The sequence below is a fragment of the Pristis pectinata genome, chromosome 29 (genome assembly GCF_009764475.1).
Source record: "Pristis pectinata isolate sPriPec2 chromosome 29, sPriPec2.1.pri, whole genome shotgun sequence".
Taxonomy (NCBI): Eukaryota; Metazoa; Chordata; class Chondrichthyes; order Rhinopristiformes; family Pristidae; genus Pristis; species Pristis pectinata.
This window is the reverse complement of record NC_067433.1, coordinates 22,276,857-22,292,267: the sequence shown is the minus strand read 5'-3', so window position 1 is coordinate 22,292,267 and position 15,411 is coordinate 22,276,857. Positions and strand designations below refer to the sequence as shown.

The 15,411-nt window shown below is 46.1% G+C and overlaps 1 non-coding gene across 1 annotated transcript; it reads right to left on the bottom strand.

Annotated features, from left to right (window-relative positions):
* Positions 1–10,812: 10,812 nt before the first annotated feature.
* Positions 10,813–10,884, bottom strand: trnaa-cgc (transfer RNA alanine (anticodon CGC)). Its single transcript has one exon. It is a non-coding gene; the product is annotated as a tRNA-Ala (tRNA).
* Between the last annotated feature and the right edge of the window lie 4,527 nt (positions 10,885–15,411).

Genomic DNA, 15,411 nt, shown 5'->3' with positions numbered 1-15,411 from the left:
GGGAGTGGGGGGAATCCGACACTGCCGTGAAGAGACATTCAGATCGGCATATCAGTGAACAAACCCGAGAAGTATACTGTCCTAATGCAGGTCAACGGGACTCGCGTAGATTAGCGAAAACCGTCTGCATGGACAGGGTTGGCAGAGAAGTCAATCTGAGTGCTTTAATTGTCTGCGACTCTGTGAAAGACTGCGCCAGCTCGTAATGACAGTGGGTGGTATTAAGGGGCAGAAAATGCCCATGTTTCGTAAATACAGCCGGGTGAGTAGTTTACTGCAGTCCTGAAGGGTTTGAAGGTGGAGATTGGAATCGATACAGAGTCGGTGTCTGCTCCTGAAGGTGATGCCATCAGTCCTGTGGAGGTTTGTTGGGAGATGGGCGGAGGAGCAGAGTGGGGAGAATAACTTGCAAGGGAATATTTTTGATTGAATTCCACGATGATCCAGCATAGAATCGATGGGCAGAATAGTATCCTTCTGTGTAGTAAGCTACTATGTTAACATAGAAGAGATAACGGTGCAACAGCATTGTGGTTGAGAAATGTCAGTGAGATGCGCTTTGGTGCATTGGGAAAGAGTCTGCTTGGTAGTGTGACATTTAATGTCGCAGAGAGACACAGCACGGAAGCAGATCCTTCGGCCCTTCAATTCTCCACCGATCATCAACGACACATCACCGCGGTTAGCATATCGCTAATACAGCGCCAGCAACCCAGGTTCAATTCCGGCCACTCACTGCAGGGAGTTTGTACGTTTTCCTCGTGTATGCGTGGGTTTCCTAGGCGTGATCAGGTTTCCTCTCATTTTCCAAAGATGTAGAGATTAAAAAGTAGTAGGCATGCTATGTTGGCGCCGGAAACGTGGCAACACTTGCTGTCTGCCCCCAAAAGATGTATTTCACTGTGTTTCGATGTGCATGTGTCTAATAAAGATATGAAGTACCATCTCTCATTCTGATAAACGACTCCCTTATTCTAACATTATGTCCTGGACATGGCGACTCTCTGAAAGCTGCTTTCATCAGATGTATTTTCTGTAATTGTTTGCTTTCAATGTCGCTGTGACAATATATTCTGCATTTTGCATTTTTTTCTCTGCTCTGGACCTACCTCGATGTATTTACATTTGAATGATCTGTTTAATGGCATGGAAACAAAAGGTTTTCGCTGTATCCTGGTACATAAGAGTCCCACAGCACAAAACGGGTCCTTCGGCTCATCCAGTCCATGCCGACTTGATATTCTGCCTAGTCCTATCAAACTGCACACGGACCATGTGCGAACATACTCCTTCCATCCATGTACATATCCTAATTTCATTTAAATGTTACAACCGAACCCGCATCTGCACTTCTGCTGGCAACTCACTCACACCTGCCTCTGAGTGAAGAAGTGTCCTCTCAGATTTATCCTTTCACCCTAAACTTCTGTCTTGTAGTTCTAGTCTCACCTAACCCGAGGGGGAAATGCCTTCATGCATTCACCCTGTCTATACCCCTCATAATTTTTAAATACATCGATCGATCTCCCCAGATTCTACTGCACACCAGGCGAATAAAATCCTAACCTATTCAACTTTCTCTAAAGCTCAGGGCCTCTAGTCTTGGCATAATCATTGTAACTTTTCCCTGCACTCTTTCAAGGTTATTAACATCTGCATGTAGGTGACGAAATCTGCACACAATACTCCAATTTCGGCCTCGTCAACGTCTTATACAACTTCAACACGAGATCCAACTCCTGTACTCAATGCCCTGATTTATGAAGGCCAAATTGCCAATAACTCTCTTTCTGACCCTATATTTCCGGGACGCCACTTGCAAGGAACTATGGACCTGTATTCACAGGTTGCTGTTTTCTACCGCACAAGTCAGTGCCGTACCATTCACTGTGTACGTTTTACGCAGGTTTGTGCTCCCGAAGTACAATACTGGTCCGCATTAACTTCTGTCAGCAAATATTCAGCCCATATTCCTGCCTGGTCAAGATCACGCTGCAAACTTTGATAGCCTTCCTCGTTGTCCAATATGCCCCCAATCTTGGTGCTATCGCTAATTTGCTGATCCAGTTTACCACAGTATCATCGAAATCATTAATGTAGATGATAAATATCAACGGGCACAGCACCGATCCCTGCCGCACACCACTTGTCACAGGTCTTCAGTCAGAGAGGCAACCATCTACTACCACTCTCTGGCTCTCCCGCGAAGCCAATGTTGAATCCAACTAGATACGTTATCCTGAATGCCAAGTGACTTAACCTTCTGGGGCAGCCTACCATGTTGATCTTTATCAAAGGCCTTGCTGAAAGCCATATGGACCAAGTCCACTGCTTTTCCCTCATCGAAACTCTTGGTAACCTCCTCGAAAATTGATCGGGTAGGCATGACCTACCACGCACAAAGCCATGTTGACGAGACCTCAATAGGCCTTGTCTATCCAAGTACTTAAGTATCCTGTCCCTTTGAATTCCTTCCAAAAAATTACCCACGACTGACGTCAGGCTCACCAGCCTACAATTCCCCGTCTTATTCTTCGAGCCTTACTTGAACAACAGAAGAGCATTAGCTATCATCCAGTCCTCGGGCACTTCATCCGTGGCTAAGGACCTTTTTAAGTATCTCTCACCGGGTCCCTGCAATTTCTGCACTAGTCTCCCACACGGTTCAAGGGGATATCTTGTCAGGGTCTCGGGACTTATGCACATTAATTCGCCTCAATACATGGAGCACCTTCTCTTCAATAATTCGGATACGGGCCATGACCTTACTACTATTTTACCTCAGTTCTATAGTCCCTGTGTCTGTCTCCAGGGTACATACAGATGCTGAAATATCATTTATTATCTCCCCATCTCCCCAGCTTCCATGCATAGATATCCACGCTACTCTTCAGGAGGAACAATGTTGTGCCTTGTTAACCTTTTGCTCTTAAAATAGCTGTAGAATCCCTCGGGATTCTCTTTACCCTGTCTGCCAGAGCAACGTCGTGTCCTCTTTTTACGCGCCTAATTTCTCTTTTTTGTTCTCTTGCATTTCATATGCCCCTCAAGCGCCTCCTTTCATCTTAGCTGCTTATACCGAATGTGCGTCACTTTCTTTCTCTTTATTTGGGCCTCAATATCCATCGATAACAAGGCGCCCCGTTTCTGATGACCTTGTTTTTCATTCTGACAGGAACATCCAGTTTCTGCACTCAATGCTTCACCTTTGAAACCCTACCACTTATCCAGTAACGCGCTCTCCAGCTGGACCTTCATAAAGATGAAGGAAACATTCCTGAACACATTGAACAAATCAAGAAGAAGAAGAACAAGTGCGTAGAGCTTCGCTAATTAGGATCAGATAGAGTACCTGAAGAATATAATGAAGCTAGCAATGAACTCAAGAAATGAATTCCGAAACCCAGGAGGAGACATGAAAATCCTTAACAAGTAAGACCAAAGTGAATCCAAATACATTCTGTACCTACGTAATGAAGAAGAGGATAACGTGGGAAAGTTTAGGACCACTTAAAAATAAAGAGGCGAACCTATGTTTGGATACAGAGGACGTGGTCGAGGTTCTGAATGAGTATTTATCTTCAGTATTTACCCTGGTAAGGGACAACAGGACGCAGAAATTGGAAGTGAGGACGTAAACTTGTTAGGCATTTTAAGTTTAAGGAGAAAGTAGTATTAGGTCTCTTAAACAGTATTAAGGTGTATAATAATTACCGGGCCCTGATGGGCATACCCTAGGTTACTGAGGTAGGTGAGAGAAGAAATTTCTGCGAACTTGACTCGTATATTTCTGTCCTCTTTGTCCACAGGTGAGGTCTCGGAGGACTGGAACGTGGCTGATTTGTTTTACTGTTTAAGGAAGGAACAAGAGAAATCCGAGGAACTATTACCGATGAGTCTCACGTCATTTGTATGGAAATTGCTGGAGAATTTTTTTAGAGATAGGATATAGGAGCATCTGGAATCCTCTGGCTCCATTAGGGGAAGACAGCAAGGCTTTGTGCGGGGCAAATTGTGTCTTACTAACCTGGATGAGTTTTTGACAACGTGACGAGAGAGAGATTGATGAAGCTACAGCTGTGGATGTCATCTATATGGTCTTCAGCAAGGCATTTGAGAAGGTCCCACATAATAGGTTCATCAAGAAAGTTCGGATGCATGGGGTCAGGGGAGAACAGGCTGTGTGCATCCATAACTAGCTTGCCCATGGAAGACAAAGGGTGTGGGTGGAGGGACTTATTCGGGCTGGAGGCCTGTGAGGAGTGGTGTTCAGCATGGACCCGTACTGGGGTCTCTGCTGTTTGTGATGTACATAAATGACCTGGATGAGTATCTTACATACGATACCATGATTGGTGGAGTTGTGAATAGTGTAGAAGATAGGCAACGGACACAGCGTGGTATAGATCACTTGAAGTCGTGCGTAGAGAAATGGAGTTGAACGTGGTTATTTGTGAGATGCTGCTCCTTGGTAGGACTAATGTCAAGAGGCGGTGTATTCTTCAGGGAAAGACGCTTAACAGTATTGAAGAGCAGAGAGACGTGGGGGTGCAAGTCCACGGCTTATCGGGTGGTGAAGAAGGCTGATGGGATGTTTGCTTTCATTAATCGAGAAATTGAGTACAGGAGTCAAGAAGTTAAGATGCATCTCCATAAAACTCTGGTTAGGCCGTATGTAGTGTATTGCGTGCAATTCTGCTCGCACTACAGGAAGGACATCAAGGCTTTGGAGAGGGCGCAATGGAGGTTTAAAAGGATGCTGCCTGGATTAGAGGGCATGTGCTATCAGAAAAGGCTGGCCAAATTTCGGCTCTTTTCTCTAGAGCGGCTGAGGCTGAGGGGTTGAAAATTTATAAAATTATGAGGGACATAGAGTGGACAAGCAACATATTTTTCCAATTGTTAAGCGATCCAATACCAAAGAGCATGCATTTAAGGTGTGAAGGTGTAGGTTCAGAACAGACATGAGGGGTAATTGTTTTACTCAGAGAGTGGTGGATGCCTGGAATGCGTTGCTTGATAGGCTGGTGGAGGCAAATTAATTGGGGGCTTTTAGGAGGGGCTCGGATGGGAGCATGAATGAGAAGAAAGTAGAAGGATTTGTGCATTCTTTGGGTAGGAGGGATTAGCTATTTCTGCACAAAATTGTGGGCCTAAAGGCCTGTTCTGTGCTGTCCTGTTCTATGTTCAAGTATTGTATATAACATGGAACAAGTATTATTTATAACCAGCTGGAACTAGATATCATTCGTAACATTAGGCGGAGCACACTGGGCTGCTGAAATTAAGAAATAGAGTTTAGCGTGGCAGGTGAAGTGAAGTACACGTCTTCCTTTAAGCGGAAGATTCATTCCTTCCTATGGCTTTCGGGAGGTTTCCGTGCTGGAATTCATGCAAACAGCTGAGGACACTTAACGTAATAAAAATATACTCTATTCAGTTACCCCTGTAGACATCAATATATCCACACTTATATTTGAGTCACTTCTGTTGGACACACGGACCCTATTCACAACACTGGGATAGCGGTAGAACAACATTTTCCAGCACAGCAATGGGCCGTTAGGTCCGAAGCATCTGCACCTATTAAACTGAGAGACCTGACCACTTCACCTCGCACTATGGAGTTTGTTGCAGTCTCTTTTTTATATTCAAATTTTTATCACGATGAGTTTTGTAGTTTTTTACAATGTCCTGATCCTACCTCAATTTTTGGCAGTCCATTCCATGCCTGAATTTGCTGAAATCGACGATCGTTTCGTAGGTTGTTTCGCCGATCTCTCTTTCGGTACCAAATAGCCATGATACTGTTTCCTTATTTACTTCAAGGTGTTTTTTTTCTTTAAATCTTGACCTGTATAATCATAAAACCGCATTTGCAGTCAACAAAACAAACTACCATAAAATGACAACGTGTTATCCTCGTGTTGTACTTGTGTTGGAAGTCCTGCGTCCTGATTACACCTCCATGACAGCCTCCCTGGCCAGTCCTAGTTATGTCCAGGTCACACTCCCACATTGTGTCCACCAGTCACTGGGTCTCATAAACACGAAACATCCCGGGACGCTTTCTCCAATCAATGTCCTCTCACTTTCCAATTCATCTCCAATCTATTTGTATTGCAGAGCTGCGAAGCTGCTCAAATTACTTCACTCTTGCTTCAGCACCTTTCAAGAGCATTTCCTTTTCCTAATACAATAAACCACTCTGTATTCATTGGTGAGCCCGTGCTGATCTACAGCCCTCGGAGCAATGGAGAAAGTCCCACCACAAATACCACGCTTTCGCCACTCACACACTTTGACCACTTTGGAATTGTGCTGCTCTCAATCGGATATACATCTCCTTTCGACTCTTTTCCTGTGGATTGTATTGGCACAGAACGTGCGAACAGCTGCCACTTGTTTACAATGCTCTCCATCCCGATTCCTGCTGCCCATGTTTATCTGCAGCAGTCCCCTCATTCGCCCTGCCTGGCTACTTGATTAACAGTGGGCCGTTCGCATTGATTTTATTTGTTGAATTATTTAGGATCTACGCGTTTCTATCAAAGAAACATTTATTAGCAATCTCAGAAGTCCCACTGTGAAGGTAGTGTTTAGCTGCTTTCTGCTGGCGGTGTATGGAAAGACTTAGAACGAAGAACAATGGAGAAGTTGTGATATATTTCCAGATAAACTCAGTGTGTGATTCGCACTGGTACTCGCAGGTGGTGATGTTTCCCTGCACCCACTGCCATTTACCTTCGTGGTAGAGGTGCTGACTGGATGGGCATTGCAAATTGCGGGACGACTTCCGTACGGTTGAGATGATCATCTAACTCCTCGTGGACTGTGCGTTTGTCAGGAAGGTCGGTAAAAGCAAGCAAGGGTCCGTTCCGAGGTTCTTCCCGAGCACCTGCGTAACACAGAACCCTGTGATCTCCGTGCTATTCCCGCCGACACACCCAGGCAGACATCAAGTGCTGCTGGAATATCATCAGCTGGGTGAAAGATGCCCTTTGGTCTGTCCGAAACTCGTTGCTCTCCTAGTAGGATGAGATGTCCATGAGGGAATTCTTCTGACTGGCACATTCCAGCTTCAGGGGTACGCGCTGAGGGATGCACGGAAACTTGCAGCAGCTCTGTGTGGAAGGTCTGCTGTCTCAGGTCTTGCCGCCACTGACATTGAGAGTCCGGGTCCCGTGTAACAGCCTCTTAGACATATCCCAGGGTTATAGCTTTAGGACAAAACAGCATCATTGTTTTAATGGTCTGGGATGAATTATTGACACAAGTAAGATAGGGAAAGAAAAGTCCCCTCTGTAATTGCAGCAGATGGTACCAAAAACCTTTTCTTTGAAGGGAGCTGTTCCCCTGGCTGAAGTACTCCCTTTTCTCTCAGGTGCACGGGTGCCAGTGATGTCCCAAATCACAGGATACACTTCCGAAAAAACTTTGCTGGTGGGAAAATTCTCAATAATCTGTTCTCATTATTCATTACCGACATCAATTGTCCGCTCAGATCCCCGACTCGCGTTTCGCCCCGCCGAGGCTTTGTACCTGAACCGCCAAGCGCGAGTTTTTAACTCTTCCACGTGTGAAAGTTTGATAACTGCTTGTCCCGCTGGAGAGCAGGGTTTAATTCCCCGATGGGGAGCTGGTTTTACTGTGTCCAAGTGTGACCAGAATGACAAGCCGTATTTTGTTTTGTTTTCAGCTGTCAGAAAGCAGCTCGGGAACTGGTGATTGAGTCAGAGAGTCAGATTACATAGGACCCGGATCGCCTACACATCTGTGTGGCGATGGTGGTACAGTAGTGAGCATAGCTGTCTTCCAAGCAGTTGACCTGGGTTCCATTTCGGATCATCGCAGGTCAAAGAGCTTTTAAAATTCGGACACCAAAACTTCTGGAAATGAACCTTTTCAGAAATACGGCGTGCATAAATCAAGGGATTGAGTGACCTTCTCTGGCAATATCGTGCGCAACTTCCTAAATGCATTTAATTCGATGGTTCTTGTTGAGTATAAGAGAGACCCCATCCCCGTTTCTTGAATTATTATCCACTGTAAGGTGGTCATTGGATCAAGGATGCATTTTGCATACCTGAACTTTTTCTGGGCAATCGATAAAAGGGACAGTGCATCTGGGATATCTCCTCTCAATCCCCTCCATTCCGTGAGGAGCGTTAGCCCTCTCTTCTGCAGTGACAAATGTAATATAGGTTCACAGGATCATAGCGCGCACAAACAGTTCCTTTTATCCAACATGTGCAGTCTGACCATCAAGTGCCAATCTTAATTAATCTCACCTTCCAGCACTTAGTCTGTTACCTTCAGTGCCTTGGTGATTCAAGAGCTCGTGTGGCTACTTGTCAAACATCGCAAGAGTACCTGCCTCCAGCTTCCACTCAGGTGTGGGTTGCAGACCCCAACCATACGCTTCGTGGTGAAGTTCTTCCTCTGATGCGCTCTAGTTTGAAACTCGTCTATAATGGGGAACAGGTTCCCACCATCTTCGCCCCTAATACAGTGAGATAACCGTCTAAGGTCTCCTTAACCCTACACATCTCCATGGTAACAAACTCAATCTGTCCAGTCTCTGCTCATAACTGAAACGCTCCACCTCAGTCAACATCCTGGTGATTGCACCCAATTCCCTCCCCCCCCCCCCCCCCCCGCACCGTCTCCTATCCACTTAGGGCTACCGTTACTCCCTATGCTCAACGAGAATGTCCTGTTTAGTATTGGTTTAGTATTGTCACTTATCCCGCGGTACAGTGAGAAACTTGTCTTGCATACCGTTCGTACAGATCCTGGTCACCGGGAATATCCCTATTTTTATATCTGACCGGACCCACCATTTCTTTGCCCATATTTATAGTGCGTATGTGCGAAAGAAGTTTCAATCAATATTTCACGGTAAATTGGTGAACAGTGAATTGATTTAATAAATAGCAGAGGGCGGTTTCGATTGATCGACCTCTGTGTTATGGGCGCAGCATGCTCCTGCGGCACCACTCTGTTGTTGGTTAAGCATTGTCTCACCTTGTGTGTTGTGAATGTTGCTCATTCCCTTCTTTCATCTTTCTTTGTCATTTTCTTTACTGACATCATATCGTGTCCCTTTATGACTTCTCTTTATTTCCTGACCTATTTTCCTTCTGTCTCTCTTTCCCTGTCTCTCTTTCTTCCTTTCTTTGTTCCTTTTCTCCTGCCCCACCGGTTACTATCCCTGTGCTTTCTGTGTTCCGGCCCAGTCGGATACCCGATCCCGACATTTCAGAAATGAACGTGTTTAACATTCTTTATTGGACCCTCTTTCTGCGGTCCTGCTGTGGGACATTCCGTTTATCTTCCTCTGCTTCTCCTCCGTCTTCCCTCTCTCTCTGACTCCTGGTTGTTCTTTGGGTCAAACATTACTGCACCGAACAGCAGACAGCGTCTGACCTGCAGACGTAGATGACAAGAGCAACATTTTGTTTGCCCTGTGGGAAATTTTGCACCTCACGATATTTTCCCCTACATCTGGTTGGGTCATTTTATCCAATCCCGAGTACTCATTGACTTCTCGGTCCTGTTGATGTGGTCAAGTAAATGTCAGATTACGGTGTCCGTGTTGGAGAGCCAGCAGCTCATTCTGTCTCTTGGTGAAACTGAACTGTTGACTTTGCAAAGAGATCAGGTGCTGATTTTCTTTTCTTTTCATGTTTGTAGGTCCGTACCTCAAATGCAACAATCTCTTTACCGAGATTTCATGGTTGCAATAAAACCCAGAGCAACACGGAGGCAGCATAGAATGACACATGGGGATCAACGGGGCGCCACAAGGTCCAGTGTGCTGACCTGGCAGAGTAGTGACGGGGTTCACAAAGCTGTGCTTCGGACTGATTCCAACTACCCCTTTCGTGGTTGTTTCTCGGTTATTCTCCAGTTTCAGACACCTGTGCTTTTGGGTAAAGTTATCTTCTATGTCTCCCATCATTTTGTACAACCAGTAGCCTGCATGCTTCGAGGATTATTAACCCAGTCGATCCAGTTTATCCACATAACTGAGGCGCTCCATTCCAGGCAACACCCTGGTAAATGTCCCCGCACCCACTCCTTGGCCCTGTCAGGCCCTGTGCTCCACAGGAACATTCTCATTATTCTTACTGATCTGTTCCCAGTGCATGGGTGTGTTAGTGAATTCAGATACTTTCGCTGAAAAATGGGCGGTTGTCAACACGAAGTCAAAAAGCAGAGGATGGTTTCCACCTATCAACCTCTGGATTATCGGCCCAGCACGCTCCCGCTGCGCCAAACTGCTGTTGGGGAAACGTCGTGTTATTTTACTCTGTTGTGAATGTTGCTCGTTCCCTTCGTTGTTTTTATTTGTCATTTCCCCCACATCATATCCTTTCTTCTGCTGACTTCTCGTTCATTCCTGACTTACTCCATTATTTCGCTCTTGCACATTTCTCTTTCTCTGAGTGTTTCTTACTTTCCGTCACAACCGGTTATTTTCTCTGTGCTTTCTTTGCTCCGACACAGTTAGATCGAACGATCCCGACATTTCAGCAATGAGTGTTACATTATTTATTTAACCCTCTTTCTGCAATGCTGTTGTTTGCAGCAACGGAGACGTTCCAAGGCCAAGTGAGCGTCTTCCATGCAGTCGACTATCGGTAAAACTGACCAGTGACAGTGCTGTGTGCAGGCGGGGTGAGACTGAGGTATAAAGTGTGTGTGCAATATTGGAGGTGGTTTCTTCCTGTCAGTTCTCAGCCGCTAGAGATTTTACAGCGTCTCGTGGATATTCCCATCACTGATCAAAATTCATATTCAGCAGCGTGGAGATGCCGGGGATTGAACCCGGGGCCTCATACATGCGAAGCATGCGCTCTCCCACTGAGCTACATCCCCGACAGAAGTGAGCAGCTTTTGAGGTAAACTGCCGTCTCTCTGCCGCTGAGCACAGAGCCGAGACATTAAAACACAGAGAGCTGGCTCAAGCCATTCGGCCCTTCGAATCGAGCCTGCTCCATCATACAGTGAGATCATGGCTGAACATTCAAGTTCATGCCCCTGTTACGTGCTCTCCCAACATTCCGTGATAACCTCCGTGGGTAGAAACTATTTAGATTCAAACTGAACGATCATTGACCCTCCAAAAGAAATCGCATTTCCGATATTTGCGTCACCAAACGCGGCAAGTCGGTTAGTTTAAAGGTCGTTGCCCCCGATGACTTTTGCATCTGGAAGTATTTATTTCCCCTTCCCAAGTGTATAGAGGGGTTGGGGGAGAGACCGCACGGGTGCCGAGTGGGGGAATGCTGTCCCGCGGCGCACACATCACTGAACTGAATATTTTAAGGCAACTGTAATTCCTGGCTCGAGTTTTAGATTGAAGGTGTTTTGCGTTAGTTTAAAAAACGTTGTGACAGCGGAGGATGAAGCGAATATTTCCACCAAACATATCGCCGCACCTCATTCTCAAATAAAAACAACAGGTAACGGCGGGAACACTCAGCAGGTCGGGCAGCGTCGGTGGGGAGACATTTCCAGTGAACGTTCCAGGTCTCTTACGTGTCATCGGATTTGTTCAGACTCAAAATAGATGATCACAGGTCCAATGACAACTGAAGACAGAACATCAAACTCGGCAAGTCCGGAAACTCAGAACTCAGTCGGAATAATTCCAGGGACATCGCTTTAAGAAACTGATATATTCAGGTAAAAGGAAAGAAGAATATCAGGGCTGCAGATGTGACACCCCGCAGGGAGTTCTTCCACTGAACCCAGTGAGGTAGCAGCAGGCAGCTCCCGTCTCAGGACAGCACAGTGTTACCAGCTGAAAATGAAACGCACAGCAAAAGCTGCCTGATCGCCAGCTTCCCTAGGTGTGCTCGAACCATTAACTTTTCGGATAACAGCCTAAAGCGCTGACCGATTGCGCGACAAAGACACTCAGAAGGAAGCGGGAATAAGTGGACTATTTCCGGGTTTGGAGCCGCTGACCTCATCAATGGTTTGGAGCAGTGAGTCACGGCCAATAAAATACAAAAAAAAAGTGGAAAACCTCCGCGAGTCGGGCATCAACTGTGGAGTGAGAAACAGAGTAAACGTTTTAGGTCGGAATGTGAAGGATCTTCAACATAAAAAGTTACCTTTTTCCTCTTTTCACAGATGCTTCCCCTTCAGCATTTTCTGTTCTTGGTTCAGATTTACAGCAGCTGCAGTTTGTTTGACTTGCACGGACAATATATCCAGGGTTGCTGATGACACAAAACTGGATGTCACTGTGGGTTGTGAAGAGGATGCTGAGAGGCTCCCGGGGGATATTGATAGGCGAAGGGAATGGTGATGACATGCCGGTTGGGGTGTAATGTGGAACATGGTGGTATGCTGCGAAGAAAATGGATTTTATGTTATGGTGAGTGATTGAAAGGTGTTGGTGTTCTGTGGACGACGGGAGTCCTTGGACGCAAAACACTGAACATTAACATGCAGGGTCGGTGAGCAAGTGGGAAGGCAAACGTTATGTTGATCTTTACTGCAGAGGGTTTAGGTAACGGTGTAAGAACGTCTCATTGGAATTTAACAGGGCCCAGTTGAGACGGCACCTGGGATATACGGACATGCGAATCAGGAGCAGGAGTACGTCACTTGGCCACCCGGCTATGCTCTGCCCTTCAGTAAAGTCACAGATAATCTGACTGGAAACTGAACTCCACATTCCCTCCTCTCCCCGTGACGTTTCACCCCTTACTGTTTGACCATGTATTCACGTTGGCCTTCAAGAATATTCACATCTCTGCTTCCACCACCCTCTGCGATGGGGAGATCTAAAGACTCACGGCCTCCTGTTTCAGGTCCGGCCCCTACCTGTGGGAGGATATACCTGTGACCGAGGAAATGCAGTAAAATGTTCACCGGGTCTGTCCTGTGAGGAGAGGTTCAGCAGCGTGGGCCGACACTCTCTGGGTTTCAGTGAATGAGAGGTGATCTCTTTGCTTCTCACACACTCTGGGCCACAGGATCCGAGTCCGGAGCAAATGGTCGAGTGTTATATCTGAAAGTGCAAATTGTGGATATATAAAATACAAAGAAATGCTGACATTCTGAGCAGACCAGGCCGCGTCCGTGGGTAGGGAAACTGAGTTAACGTCTCGGGTCAAATCCTACCCCCCGACCCCCGGCATCTTTTGTCCTTTTTTCAGTTCTGCCGAGGGTGTTTGGTCTGAAACGATCGCTCCCTTTCTCCTCTCAAATATGCAGCCTGACCTGCTCAGTATTTACACCATGTACTGATACTGTTTTACAACTCAGGAGCAGGCCATTCGGCCCATCATGTCCATGTCGGCTGCAGATAATCCGTTGACGTTCAGCAGTAACCGACGCTACTGCACCCGAGAGTACTTACAAGGAGATGTGGTCGGTAGGGTAACTGGCACTGTAAAATGCTCCCTGTGTGTCGTCGAGTGGGAGAATATGGGGATGGGTTTGCTGGGAATGTGAGGAGAATAAAATGGATCGGTGTAAATGGGTGATTGAAGTGTGGACCCCAGGTGCAGAAGGGACTGTTTCTGTGCCCGATTACTCTATGATCATTGCCCTATTACAGAACAGCTGAGATTTTCGTGACGGAGGAAAAGATTTATGGGGATATATCCAGCTCTGGGACATTCCAGCTGTGGGAAAAAATTTAAATACTGGGATTTTTTTTCTGAAACAGAGGAAGCTGCAGGGAGAATTAATGGTGGTTTACCAACATTTATAGAACAGTATAATTTGTTCATGAGCGTTAATTCAAGGATTGCAATTCCACGTTGCAAATACTGCTAAATAAGTGAGCTGTCTTTGAATGAAGAGCAAGGAGAAGGAGGGTATCAGGGTCAGGATACAGTAAGGAAAGCGGGAGAGCTACGGAATGTGGACAGATGGGGAGCGAGAGATAGAAAGCGAAGATAAAGGGCAGTCATGGAGAGAGAATCGGAGAGGGACAGAAACATACCGATGGACGGCGGACAGACAGGCAGGCAGGCAAAGAGAGACAGACCGACAGAGAGACAGAGAAGGCGGGAGAATGGCGATATAAAGGAGCAGCAGAACGTAAAGAAAATCTTAAAGTACCGGAGCCACTCAGCAGATCAGGCAGCAGTGGAGAAGGGTAAACAGCTATAAGCTTCAGGGCGGACACTCTGTGCCAGATCCCGAAGGCAGAGGTAACCAGCTGGTGTCGGAATGAGAGATGAGTGGGGGAAGGATGTGCGAGTCAAATGGGATATCTCTGGGATGGGGAGTCGGGGGTGACTTCCGGATCAGCTGCAATCGGTTGTTTTGGAGGTGCGTTGTTAATTGTAATTATCATTGGTTTATTTTTGTCACATATTTAAAGAGACAAGTGAAAGAAGTTTTGTTCTGCCTGCCATCCGTACAGATCATTTCAAAACATCAGTGCATTTATTTAGTACAAAGGGAAAAACAATAACATCATGCATAATATAGTGTTACAGTCGCAAAGAAAATACAGTTCAGGGAGACAATAAAGTGATGGGGCCACGACGAGGTGGAATGTGAAATCAAGAGTTTATCTTTGAGGGAAAAGAGGTCCGTTCAATGGTCTTATAACAATGGAAGACGATCTGTCCTGGAGCTTGACGGTGCGTGCTTTCCATCTGTTGTATCTGCTGCTCGGATGAAGGGGAGAACAGAGAATGACCGCGGTAGGATTGATTTTTGATTATGTTGGCTGCCGTATCAAATTGTAGACAGAGTCCATGGAGCGGAAGCTGGTTTTCGGGATGGACTGAACTGAGTTCATAACTCTCTTTAGATTCTTGCGCTCTTGGGCAGAGTAGATGTCAGACCAAACCGTGATGCATCCGGATAAGATGTGTCTATGTTGTTTCCATGAAACATTGTTAACAGTTAACTTAATTTCCCCTTTTAACCGTGTGGGGGGAGCTGGAGTGTAGGGAGCAGGTAGATTTAATTACACTGTTTCACACAATTTCTTCCTATGATTTAACGATCTTCACAATCCGATTCAGCGGGTATTTCACCGCGATCTTCAGCTCCTCTCGGAATTTGCTCTGAGTCACGGCGTAAGGACATGTGTTGGTGCAGGAACAGAGAAGCTGCAGCATTCCCGATGTGTGGCTTGTGATATAACGGGGATGGGTGGAAGAGTAATTGTAAATCTTTGACATTCGCCGCAGTTTTTCTTTGCTCTAGATCCCAGAATCTACAGTCTCTTGTGCTTCCATTCCATTCTTTAAAGAACAGGGACTGGACGAGGTCTGTGGACACAAGCAGCGAGAGAAACCATACTTAACATTGGAATTAGACATCAATTTCCGCCTACGGCAGTTGAGACTGCAGCTTACCGGGATATAAAACACCGCCATTGTTACCAACAACAGTAGAAAACTGCGGGTTATACTTAAG